This window comes from Engraulis encrasicolus, chromosome 8 (assembly GCF_034702125.1).
Source record: "Engraulis encrasicolus isolate BLACKSEA-1 chromosome 8, IST_EnEncr_1.0, whole genome shotgun sequence".
NCBI lineage: Eukaryota > Metazoa > Chordata > Actinopteri > Clupeiformes > Engraulidae > Engraulis > Engraulis encrasicolus.
The window spans coordinates 39,220,880-39,233,936 of record NC_085864.1 but is presented as its reverse complement, the minus strand read 5'-3'; the positions used below and the strand labels follow the sequence as shown (position 1 = coordinate 39,233,936).

The 13,057-nt window shown below is 40.7% G+C and overlaps 1 protein-coding gene across 1 annotated transcript in view; it reads right to left on the bottom strand.

Annotated features, from left to right (window-relative positions):
• si:dkeyp-97b10.3 (uncharacterized) overlaps positions 1–13,057 on the bottom strand; it is a 30,296-nt gene that overhangs the window by 5,559 nt on the left and 11,680 nt on the right. The gene's annotated exons all lie outside the window — the stretch shown is intronic.

The following is a 13,057-nucleotide window of genomic DNA, read 5'->3' as shown; positions in this document are numbered from 1 at the left end:
TCCATAACATATGTATTTTATTAATTACAAGTAACATGTTCTATTTACACTCTTAATATTCATATAGATAGGCCTAGTAGAAATATTATGTATGCCAGGGGTGTCCAAACTTTTTTTAGTGAGGGCAGAATACAAGAAAATAAACAAGGGGCCGGGCCGCACATTAGCGGTGACAGCCTATTGTGTGATGACCGGTTCAATGTAACAAATACACAAGGGAGGCAAAAGCTGTCTGGTGGTTCATGATTTATTTCCAATATTTTCAAGAGGCAATGTAAGAAAAGGTAACACAAATTGCATAAATATTATTGTGTCAGTGTATAAATTATCCGCATGTACATGGTTAATAATTAAGCTTATATTAATTGTAGGGATGCACGATGTTGAAATTTTTGGCCGATACCGATATCCGATATTTATATTACGGTTTTGGCCGATAACCGATATTAACCGATACCGATGTTTTTTTTTTTTTTTAAAGGGAGATAATAACATTTAATACAGACTGACCATTATGCAAACTGCGCTTTCAAATGTCTTCCTTTATTTTCAACTCCCTGTGAGAAACATTAGATAATAAAATGGAAGACAAACAATGAAAGGCACTGCCAAGTCTAAAAACCATACCAGAACCAATACGTAAGAATGAGAACCGTAAGTTCATATAAAAAACAGTGAAAGTAACTGCCTTGCCAAGTCCAATCTTTGGACATTTATAGCCAGATACATATCAGAACTAATAAAAAATCATAACCATAATAACATGTCTATATAAACATGTCTAATAACATGTGCTGAAGCTTTTCATGTTTAGATAGTTCAGGTGTGTACATATGTGTGACAGAAAGGTTGAGAGAGAGGTGTTAGTGTGTGTGTGTGTGTGTGTGTGTGTGTGTGTGTGTGTGTGTGTGTGTGTGTGTGTGTGTGTGTGTGTGAGTGTGTGAGTGTGTGAGTGTGTGTGTGTGTGTGAGTGTGTGTGTGTGTGAGTGTGTGAGTGTGTGTGTGTGAGTGAGTGAGTGAGTGAGTGAGTGAGTGAGTTTGAGTGTTTCTCTGTGCGACTATGTGTGTGCACAAATATGTGTCTGTTCTGTATTTGAGAACAATAGAATAACATTTCGAAACATACATTTAAACAACATACAATATATTGTTTTATTGTAGGTTTTATTGTCAATTTCTTTACATGCACTGGTCATACAAAGAATTTGAAATTACATTTCTTGCTTTCCCATACACACATAGACTAATTAAGGTAAGGACATAGACAGTATAGACATAGACAGTACTTATACATGGACTTAAGACAGTATGGACATAGACAGTGCTCATACAGACATTTAAAGTGCAAGACTGGACAACAGAAGACTTGTAGAGGACATACATTAAGAGGTATTTGTTGTGTATATACTTTATGTACTTTATGTATATACTGTAATTTAAAGGTGCACTGTGTAGGAGGTGGCCAGAGTAGGTACATACATTAATATTCACTAATATGGCCAAAGTACATTCATTTTTCCAGCTAAGACTGTCTATTTCTGGAAATTCAATTTTCATTTATGAAAAGTGCAGTTTTACTTTACTGCATAATACTTAGAATTTGTTGGTGGTGGTAAGTAGTAGTCATGAAAAAGGTGACATTAGTGAATGGGTAACATGCATTCTGGAAATAATCTACTAAATATCTAATGCAATGCACCTTTAACATTTGAAATCATGTGCTGAAGGTTTTATGTTTTGATGGTACAGATGTGTATATGTGTGTGTGTGTGTGTGAGAGAGAGAGAGGCCTACTTCATCAGCAAAGGGAGGTTTTTTTTTTACAAAGAGAAGCATTTCTGCTTTCTCACAGTGGATCCTGTTTCTCTTCTCATCAACAACGTGTGATGCAGCAGAGAACAGACGTTCGCTGTCGACACTTGTACATGGGGCTGAAAGGTACTTGCGTGGTGCGTTGGCCAGAGCAGGGAAGCGAGACGTGTTGCTTTTCCAATACTGCAGTGGACTCTCATTTCTGGGGATGGGTGCCTCGCTCAGATAGCCATGCACCTACAGGAATATAAAAGACAAGACAAGTATATTACTATGTAGGTCTAATAAAATACCAGCAGTGAGTTAACTGAGACTTCATTTAAAATGTCTTCACACTATTTTGGACTAGGCCTACATGACATAATAAAAGCAAGGCCATGAATAGTGAAGACTCTATAGAATATACAGCACATTTATTAAAAACAACTCAAAGGATATTTTATTAGGCTTCCAAATTTAAATAAAAGATATGGTTTTGGCTTGGTGTGTGGCTTGTCATGTCAGTCTGCTCAACCACGGTAGCGTTCTCCTCCAGGATTTCGTCGTACATTTTCAGCAGCGACCTTCCACCCTCGTTGGCTTTTTTTCCCTTCGTTTGCGGCTCTGTGTCCGGTGTCGCGCTATCGTTGGGCATCATTGTGTCGATCTTCTCCTGGAGCATGAGTACAGCCTGACGCTTAGTGGCCGCGTCAAAATAGCGGTCCTTGTATCTGGGATCAAGGATAGTGGCCAGGCAGTAGAGGGGCTCGGAGAACGCGCTCTCAAATCGTGCGCTCACCGCTTCAAGAAGAGTGTTCTTAGCGGTGCCCACTCCACTGTCGGTGTCCGCTGTCTTGCCCATCAGGCGCTTTAGGGCCACAACAGAGGGGATGACGTCCGCAGTGGTAGCCTGGTGTGAGCTCATCTCTCCCGTCAGTTGTTCAAAAGGAGCGAGAAGTGTGGTTATGTTCTCTACGAGGCCCCACTGGTGTGCGCTCAAACAAGCGGGCAGGTTGTGTTCTGTGGTATACACGCCAAGTGCGCACTTATGTTCGATGAGGCTTTGCAACATATAATATGTGCTGTTCCATCTCGTGCTGACATCTTGCTGCAGCATCTTCACCTTCATCCCCAATTCGCGCTGTATGTCTCTCAGTCGGGAGGTGGCCAGCTGAGAGTGACGGAAGTGTCCGACAATTTTTCTCCCTATAGCCACACTGTCGGCGATGCTGCACTGGCTCAACACCCCAATCGTGCACTGCTAATTGCAATGTATGAGCCATGCGGCCCAGGCTTCTGACGCCGCACTCCTCCATCGCCTTTATCATATTTCTTGCGTTGTCTCGCAGCACAACATGCACACTGTCTTTATCAATTTTCCACTGGGAAAGCATGTCCTCAAATGCCCTGGCGATGGCTGCCCCTGTATGCGATCCACTAAACTCTTGTGCAGCACAGCTCATGCAGTCACACTCATGCAGCACAGCTCTCTTCCTTTTAAAGTTTGTATCTATCCATTGAGCTGTAAGGCTCAACATGCTCATGTGGGAGACTTCCGAGCTCCAGATGTCAGTCGTGAAGCTGACATCTGTAACACTATCCAACATATTATGGATGTGTTTGGCCACGATATCTTGTAAGCCTGGCAGGGAAACGTCAGTGAAGTAGTGACGGCTCGGTAGGCTATAGCGGGGCTCTATGTGCTCTATCAGCTGCCGAAAACCTCGGTCCTCCACAATTGAAAACGGCTGATCGTCCAGCACAATCATCTCCATTACCTTTCTCGTGATTGCCTTGGCCTTTCCGCCGTCCTTGTCGAACTTTTTGCTTTTCTCAAACAGTTGTTGAATTGGCCTGCTGCTTTCAACTGCCGCGGCTGGTGGCTTTGACTTCTGGCTAACGTTAGCAGCGTTTGCTCCCTCTCACTGTTTATGTACTTGCGGATGTTTGCATTTCAGGTGTCTGATTAAGTTACTGGTGTTGAAGGACTTGGACGTCTCTCCACCACGCCTGAACTGAACCTGGCAAGTGTTGCATTTTACGTACTTCTTATCTTCTTGCGATACGGAGAAGTATGACCACACTAACGACATATGAACTTCAGTGTAGCGCCTACTCTCAATCTTGCTATCTCCCAATGACACGCCAGATGTATTCAGTATCTTTTTTTTTCCCAATGAAATGCGGCGGCCATTACCGTGGCGACCGAATGTGCATTGTATAGTATCCAATGACAATGCAGGAAAGTAAGATGTCGGCTGTAGGGCTGTCATTATGTCCAAACAAATTAAGCATGGTCAAATCCGCTCCCCTCCCTTGCCCCAACACTACACAACTCGCAAGTGGACTAAAACATCGACGTTAACATCGGCCCAGTTTTATCCATCGGTCCGATGTCCGATATGCTGAAAATGTCAAATATCCGCCGATGCCAATGTTAAAGGCAGATACATCGTGCATCCCTAATTAATTGTTATTCATTATTATCTTATTTTATTGTTGCCTGCAATCAATCAATGCATGATTATAAGCTGTTTAATTTGTATTTAATTCGTATTATAGCCACCACTACTTGCTGTTTCCCGGCACTTAATGGGTCAATGTGAAACTCGTGCTGATCCAATCAGATCAAGTGCCTCTATCTCACATGCACGCAGGCAGCGATGTAAACAAAGGCAGCACTCCTCTCTGTGCCTCCCTCAGTTTAAATGAGCAAGTTCTGTCGTAACCTAGCATGTTTAGCTAACTTGCTACAGCCAAAGAGGCAATTTTACAGGATGGATTCACAAAGCAATCAAAAAACAATGTCACTTATGCAAAATGTGCATACAGCACAAAATGATACTATTCCAACTGTGAGTTCAAGTTACAAATAAAAGTGCTAAGCAATCGCTAACACTATTCAGTTGGAGTGTTTATAAGCAGCTGTTGCCGTAACTGGCTCCTGTTATTTGGTGACGGACGGCGCTAACATAACAATGAATGACATCATATGATTACTACCAAAGCGCCGATTACATTTTGTTTTATTAACAAGGTGATAAAACAGTACCCAAACTACCTCGGCCCCGACTGAAACTTGAAAAATATCTTAGCATCATGCTTTAGTTCCCAGCCTGTCATCCTGAACTCGGCGTGAACAGATCTGGGCTCCCATGCACAACACATTTTGCAAACTAGTTCATCTACAATATTGGGTTTGACATAATCACAGATTCAAGTATATTTTCAAAAGACTCCCAACAACTCCAGAAAGTTGCAATGGTGATTTAATAGATAAAATCCATGCTTCTCAATTTCAGGGATAGTCCTTCAGTAAAAGGCATCGTGGTCACACACCACTAGCAACTTTGATTTCAACTCCGTTGCCGTTGAAAACAAATAGACATGGGGTGAAAGTCAATCACATGTCAGAAATGCATGATTTTTTGTTAACATTTCACTTAGATTTTAACTTACTATTGTATTTTTAGAGCTAAACTTCACACTGGTTACCACCAGCGTTGGGGCTCCGAGTAGCTGCCCGCTGATAGAGAGGTGTGCCTGATAGAGGTGTGACATTCACGAACGAGCCGGTTCTTTTGAACGGCTCCCTGAAGGGAACTAGGGGACAGGATCACAGCTGGGGGTGCCACTCGACTGTTATTTCGTTCGTTTTTCATTAATTTTAAGCACGTGACCTCGACCTTAAAATCGGCGCAACCAAATGAGAAAATCGGCCGATGCCGATTAATTAAAAAATAGCAAAAATCGGCCGATTAAATCGGCCGGCCGATCGATCGGTCGGTCTCTATGCAGTACAGTAAAATAATTTCTGTTTACAACACAGTTTCATTCGTCCCTCATGCAGGGGTCTGGGAAACAATAATAAAACAAAATAGGAGCAGATATAAGAATTTAAGAGCACTGTGAAATTGTTAACGCATAGACAAAAAGGGTCTTAGAGGGTAGGCTATGCCTTTTCCCCCACACATATCTGTAGGCGTACACATTCTACATGAGGGGTGCTGGTCACAGGGCCAGTTTTTTCCAAATTCCTCCCATTAAAAGGGCTGAACAACATATTACACATTTATGTCTATATTCACATTCATTACACATTAATTTCTATATGCAGCCCGATGTCTCCTCTGCTGTGTCAATGAAGGTCTGTCACCAAACTCATTACAACTGTAAAACAAAGCCTAGGGAGTGTTAGTAAACTCATCCCAACTGTCCCTTCTCTGAAGGTTTTTTATATTGCTCCCAAACCCAAGTAAACTACAACAACTTGACTAGGCTTTTGATCCCTGTCTTTCAAGCACTTGTGGTTCTCTCTAGGGGTGCCCAACCTTTTTTTAACCAAGATCTACTTTTGAAGTTGATGGTCTGCCGTGATCTACCAAGTCAAATTCAAGGATGTCAGTATGAAAATTTAAGACCACCATTTATTAATCACCATTATTATGAACAAAATGTTTTCAGTAGGCTACTATGGCCGTATCTTTTCAGTGTGTTTTTAAAGTGTGTTGAATAGCCTATCTTTACAAAGCAATGCAGCACTGATAGTATGCAGAGATAATTTCAGTCATACACAAGTCATAAACAACTGAAACAATTTCAAAATGATAAACATTTGGTATATAAAAGGCACATAGGCCCTATTTCTAAAATATGATAAAGCATTATCATGCCTTCAGTGGTATAGGCTACAAATTAAAAAGGGCTCAGAAATTCACCATTTGTTATGGGTAAATAGTAGGCTACTATGAGAGAGAGGGAGAGAGAGAGAGAGAGAGAGAGAGAGACAGACAGAGAGAGAGAGAGAGCAATGAGAGAACTCATTGGATTGGTTAACACCCCTGTTAAGTGTGACTTCTTCTATGAAGGTTTTTTTTTCAGCTCTCTGGGACAGTAGCACAGCAAAGGCTTTCTATTGTGAGTTTGGCCAATCGTTTTGTCCACAACTGAAGCAAGAAACAGCACAAATTGAAGTGAATTCCATACATGTCAACAACTAACATTTCCCTTACACGCGGCACGCGATGTAAACGCAGTTAGCGATGATGCATGCGACTAGCGATTTGGACGAAGATCCTCGCATATCGGCGTGTCATAACGCATCGTTGCGCACATGTTCTGTTACTCACCCGATGTTACACGTGTGCACACATGAATCAACTGTAATACCCTTACGGTCACTTCCTAATGCTTTCCCCTCATTCTGTGTTACCGTGGGACTACTTATCTAACCAATAGGCCTACAGAGTCTATAGGATGTATTTACTCCAGGAGGAAAATGCGAAGGAAATTCAAAATCGTAATTCAAATCGTTTTTAACAAAAACGGATATCGTTAAAAAAAAAAAAAAAAAGTTAATTTTTTTTTTTTTTTTTTTACATTTTCGTAAACTATGGCGGCCAAATTTAAACTATGGCGGGCCGCCATAGTTTCCTCAATGTATGGGAAACACTGAACACCTACTGCTCCACCTCCATGTCTGCCTCAGCCTCCACCTCAGTTCTGCTGTGATGACCACATCTCTTCCCTGGGAGCCAGGGTTGCCAGATGTGACTGATAATTTCCAGCCCAAAGAAAATGCTCAAAAACCGTCTAGGGCACTAAATCGCCAACTAATTTAAACTAAATTCTAATGATTTCTATAGCCATCAATTTACAGTGAAACACGCCCAATACATAGATATTTTTACCCTACAATGGTCAATGTGAACATCCCATTTGGGCGGGGAACTGCCCAATCTGGCAAGTCTGCAGGGAGTGGGAAGTCCACCTTTGGATGCTCCGCTACAAACGGTAAGTCTCCTTGCTGTCACGGTGTGTGACGTAGTAGCATTCAAGTGGTGCTAGTGTGACAGCAGTGTCAAGAACAAGAACAGCGCTGCAGGCGTTTGGGCTTTCCACTACAAGTCGGCAGTCTATTTGTAGAAACAACACCCCACAAAGCTAGACGGAAGGAAGTGAGAACCACACTGTGTCTGTATTAAAGAACTAAGAGCTGTAATCATTGAGGCAGTTTGTTACTGTAACACAGCAGCAGCACATGTCTCTCAGAGCAATGTACCGCCATTGCCCACAGCCAAGATCTGTATGGCATTCTGAGTTGGAGGTGATTTTTGGACAAATGCTAAAGCACCTTAGCGGGGTTAACACAAAACACTCAATCATCAAATGTTACTTTGAAAAACCTTGAAAAGCCCAGCAATTTCAAGTTGCTTCAACTGTACTACAGTAAATGTGAGAATCTTCATTTAATTTGAGATGTAATCATGAATCGCTTCTGATCACTGTCACCACAGTCTAAGGACTTCAGTTACACTGAAATACTGCTATCCACTACATGCCTTAATAGTGAGTATTCACATTTATAAACAGTAATATGGATGAAAACTGAAGTATATGTCAAAATAAGGTTTTGTGTAAGCAACTATAAACTATTTTCAAATTGCAGTAGCCATTTTGACCACAACCCTCATAATAGTGCCTTGAAGCTCCAGGTTCTGTCAGGAAGTACACTCAACTAGACAATGCTTCTGAGGTGGAGGACAGTGGTTGATGTTTCAAAAAGCACATATCAGACCATCAACAACATGAACAGGGACCATTTTCATTCAGACTTCCTCACTGTACTCCAAGACTGTTGACAAGAAACATGAATAAAACCATGTGAATGAGGGGAGTGCCCTGGCTCAATGAGTTGAGGTGTCATGTCATAAATAAGGACTTTATGACAAAGTCAAGTCACACAAAGACTAAGGGCAAAGACTGAGGGAAAAAAAGATATAATTGAATAATGGAAAAGTGAAATCAACTTGGGAATTGTAATCAAGACTAATGGTTATTAAAGGTGCACGTTTATTTCCAGAATTCATGCTGTCCATTCACAAATGTTACCTTTTTCATAAATACTTACCACCACTATCAAATTCTATGTATTCATTATGACTGGGGAAAATGGCACTTTGCATGCATAAAAAGGTGGATCTTCCTCATGTCCGCCATTGTCCGCCACACACACACACACACAAACACACACACACACACACACACACACACACACACACACACACACACACACACACACACACACACACACACACACACACACACACACACACACACACACACACACTGCTGCTGGTGTACTTGACAGACCTTTTTAATATATTTTTTTCTTCAAAATGCTACTATTACCATGTCAGAACGCTATAAAGGACTTTTTTTGTTTTTTTGTCTTCTGTTGTCCAGTCTTGCACTTTAAATGTCTGTATGAGCACTGTCTATGTCCACACTGTCTTAAGTCCATGTATAAGTACTGTCTATGTCTATACTGTCTATGTCCTTACCTAGATTAGTCTATGTCTGTATGGGAAAGCAAGAAATGTAATTTCAAATTCTTTGTATGACCAGTGCATGTAAAGAAATTGACAATAAAACCTACTTGACTTGACTTGACTTGATTTCCAGACCTATTTAGCTGCAACACCTACTGTACTTTGCTCACAATAATACATATTAGTCAATTACTTGGTAAATATTCATGAAAAGATCAAATTACCTACTCTGGCCACCATCCTACACAGTGCACCTTTACAGTAAGAATGTGCTGCATTTACTCCTCCCTTATATCACCAGTTTCAACTGTTCTTAAGGACTTGTCAAAAGAGGAAAGCATTAAAACACTCTACTTCAGCATGAATGGGCAGAATTCACTGCTTGCAGGTCATTGCATGAGAACAGGATTTTCCTAAGCAGAGAATGCAGAATTTGAAAGGAGGCATGAAAAGGATCCCAACCTAGTTTGAGGATCACCAATGTCCCATGTGGCTAAGCCACATCTCTTACTGTGGGGCTGGGCAGAGCCCTTCCTACCAGAGACAAAATATTTGACTAACCACATCCTGGCCACATAATCTGATGACTTGTGGTTTTATTGTTATTCTTAAGAGTTTCACTTTCCACAGAAACCATTTTAACAGCCTTGGAAGAGCTGCAGCAGTAGATCTCCTTAGAGCCGGCAATGCCACAAAGGCATTATTGCAGCACAATAACAACAATTACACTGAATTATTTAAATATTGGTAGATATCGTGTAATTATTGATGATTGCTGGTTGTTCATTTGTTCTTTGTTTATTATTGATATTGGCACTTTCACTATGACTTGACACTATCAAGACATCAGGATATCACACAGCAAAGTATCTCTTGTCTTTCTGTGCTGATAGCATTGTGCGTGTGTGGAAACACCCAGCTACTGCTATTGATACATTTTACTCATGGAAAGTCAGGTGCACCAATGATGCTCAACTTGTCAGTTGTCCCACAGCTCCTGTCAAGTATTACAGCCCACGAGGCAACATGGGGGAGGTAGCCTGCTACAGTAGAGGGTGTCTTGCAATGCGAATTACAAGTAAATTTATGGTGAAAGTACAAAACTCACATGATATTACATCGTTGTTACAAGTAGGTACAGCAATTATTCCATCATACCTAATAAGGTGGCTACACGTTGTGTATACTGAAAAAAACTAAAAACATCCTAATCGGTTACATTACTCCATAGTAACTCAACAGATTTGAGCTTGAGTCATTTCCTCAGCCCACCTTATCTCTTTCTCTCTTCTCATGTCACCCACTCCCACTAACCTGCTTTTAAGAGTTTAAGAAAACAGGCCTCCTGTTGGATTCGGTTCATGTACTGTAGCCTTCTTTAAATTTAAATACCGGTACATCTAATGTGGTGTGGTGTTTGAAGGCATACACTGTGTCTTGCTTCAGCCGTAATTCTGATCTAATTGCAGCATTACACTGGAAAAAATGTCCACATGTCCAACTACGACACAAACAAGAATTTTTGAAGCCCTCCGAACCACTGAAATGTTGGAGCCTTGAGCAGCTTGGATTTCCTGTTAACTTGTGTTAACAAAATTAATTTGCAGATTCAATTGTCTTCATTCAAATTTTGCAAAAATCCGCTGTAAAGTGCTCATATGCATCGTTTAGAGCCAGGTTGCCTTCTTTAGTTACAATTGGTTATTGTTAATAGTTAATGTGATTTTAGCTGTATAGTCTGTTGTCGTGACAGAAGTTGACATGTGTCTGTTGTCTTGTTTGCTTTGATTCAGCCATTCGTCTTTTTTTGTCTTGTGGTGGCTAGACACTGTTGTTACTGAAAAAAAAATCCTAATAGATTACATCGCCTCATACTAATTGTAGAAAGTTACTTGTGTTGGAAGTAAAGTGCAGCAGATTTTGTCAACTACTTTTACTTTGGACACTTCTAGTGTCTTGCGTTAAAGGGACAGTTTGGTCAATTTCAACATGCAGTTGTAATGCTCACACTACCCTGGACTTGTCAGTGCCTGAGATTTTTTTTCTTCTTCTTCAGCCGTTTCCGAGATCCTGGTCATTGTAATGGGGGCAGCTCTTTGTTTACATTTCAAAAAAACATTTTTATTTATTCCCAAAAACATCCAAAAGGTTATAAAACATCAGCAGACAACTAGCAAACAGCAGTACCTTTTGGGAAAATATTTGGAGTTGGCTTATGTTTCATTTTTAAAAAATGTAAACAAACGCTGCCCCCATTAGAATTGCTCATATCTCGGAAAGGGCTGAGCCGAAAAATGTGGCATCACCAGGTAGTGACAAGTCAAGGGTAGCGTGAGCAATACAACTGCATGTTGAAATTGACCAAACTGTCCCTTTAAAGAGTCAACACACCTAAAGAAGCTGGGGTACACAACTGATCATGTATCACATAGACTAACACCACTGAGTAGCTCCAAAGAAAGGTCTTCCCTTTGAAGTCGGAGCTGGACCACTTGGGATTGAAACAGCAAGTCCTTCTCTCAATTCAAACTGGACTTCTTTATGGTGTCAGAGGTCTCTTCACTTGTCTTCAGTCTTCTGCAGTTCTGGCCTAACGATGGGGAAACCAGCCATAATTCTGGATCCCTGAAGGTTGAGTTGTGCTTTGAGTTGTGTTGAGTTTTCTGTGCTATTTTTTATTCTCCGTGCCACTCCTTTGTTCCTTATTTTTAGAGTCTCTGTAAATAACCTCTGAGCTGTGTATGTTTTGGTTGACGGCCTGTACTTGGGTTCTAAAACTCCCCCGCCTTGTGACAATAGTCCTTTTTCCATCCAAGTCTAAAGCAGTACATCCGATAAATGATAAAATGACTAGCTTTGAGTTTTCGATGGGAATGCAGTTGGGGAATTCTCATCTGTGTAAGCTTTCTTATTTATTCCGAAGTCATTTTTGGTCCTCGATACGCTTTATGTACTATTTAATGTGTGCTATTGTAATACATTTCCATTTACAATCTACTGTGATAAAACTTGTCTGTTTCAAAATGAGTATGCTATTAGCTTGTCAGCGAGTTTTACAATTTGTGCTTGCAATGTGCCTTTGTTTCTGTACAAAGATATACAGTAAGTAACACTTAAATTGCGGTTTCAATATGGAGACATAGCTTTTAGCAAAAACAGCACATCAGAAAAATTTGCATACTGTACAACTTCACACCACACTCACGAGTGCTGAATTCAAAAGAATGTCAGGGGAGAGGAAAGAGGGGATTTACACATTGTTGTAACTACCAAGGAACAGTGATGCTACTTATCTTTAAAGCTTGTCAACCATGATGGTCAAAATATAATTAACCTTAATAAAATCTCTTCAGAAACAAAACGTGAAAAGAGGATTATTGTTACTCCACAAGTGTCATTCACCGTCATGGAATGTCAAATGCTGTAAAACAAGTTTTTATGAAGTTATGTTTTTTGGTCTTTATGCCTTTAATCAGGACAGGACAGTGTGAGAGTGTGACAGGAAACGAGTGGGAGAGAGTGAGGGGAAGAATCAGCTAAGGACCTATGGCCGGAATCAAACCCGGGTTAGGGGCATAATGGTATGGCGTCTTAGCTCATTGATCCACCGCACCCCTAATGAAGTTATGCTTGTTTGATTTATAAAGGTCAATGGTATGAGAGGACCGTCTCTAAAACCTCAATTTTTGGGGTTCAATATACCCACTGTCATAAGGACATAAAATCCAAAAAGACCTAATTTCACATTTGCCCTCAGTAAGTTTCTGATAAACTATCATTTCCCAGAACATTACATTTGGGCCTGATCTTGTTGTCTAGCTGGTATTCGTTTGGTAATGACATATCACGTGGGTTATAATGACCAAAAGTTTGGTTACTATAAGTCAGATACAGTCATTTCAAACTTCAAACAGTATTCACACCTCTCACTAATG